Source organism: Bison bison, unplaced genomic scaffold (assembly GCF_000754665.1).
Source record: "Bison bison bison isolate TAMUID 2011002044 unplaced genomic scaffold, Bison_UMD1.0 scf7180017860540, whole genome shotgun sequence".
In the NCBI taxonomy this organism is placed as follows: domain Eukaryota; kingdom Metazoa; phylum Chordata; class Mammalia; order Artiodactyla; family Bovidae; genus Bison; species Bison bison.
Genome location: NW_011491112.1, coordinates 11,238 through 12,024, shown reverse-complemented (window position 1 = coordinate 12,024; position 787 = coordinate 11,238).

Below are 787 nucleotides of genomic sequence, written 5' to 3'. Positions count from 1 at the left end.
AACAGAGGATGAGATAGTTGGATGGCATCACCGACTCAATGGACATGCATTTGAGCAAGCTCTGGGAGTTGATGATGGACAGGGAAACCTGCCATGCTGCAGTCCATGGGGTCACAAAGAGTTGGACACAACTGAGTGACTGAACTGAACTGAATCTGCATATAAGTTAAATAAGCAGGGTGACAATATACAGCCTTGACATACTCCTTTCCCAATTTTGAATCAGTCCATTGTTGCATGTCTGGTTCTAACTGTTGTTTCTTGACCTGCATACGGGTTTTTCAGGAGGCAGGTAAGGTGGTCTGGTATTCCCATCTCTTTAAGAATTTTTCAGTTTGTTGTAGTCCACACAGTCAAGGCTTTAGCGTAGTCAGTGAAGCAGAAGTAATGTTTTTCTGGAATTCCTTTGCTTTCTCTATGATCCATCAGATGTTGGCAATTTGATCTCTGGCTCCTATGCTAAATCCAACTTGTACACCTGGAAGTTCTCAGTTTACATACTGTTAAACCCTAACTTGAAGGATGTTGAGCATTACCAGAGGAGCCTGTGAAATGAGTGCAATTGTATGGTAGTTTGAACATTCTTTGGCATTGCTCTTCTTTAGGACTGGGTTGAAAACTGACCTTTTCCAGTCCCGTGGGCAATGCTTTGTTTTCCAAATTTGCTGGCATATTGAATTAACCCTTTAACAGCATCATCTTTTAGTATTTTAAATAGCTCATCCAGACCTGCTTATGAGTGTTTGGGAGTCTCCTGGAGAGGCATGGGTTGACAGTGGCCTGCCGT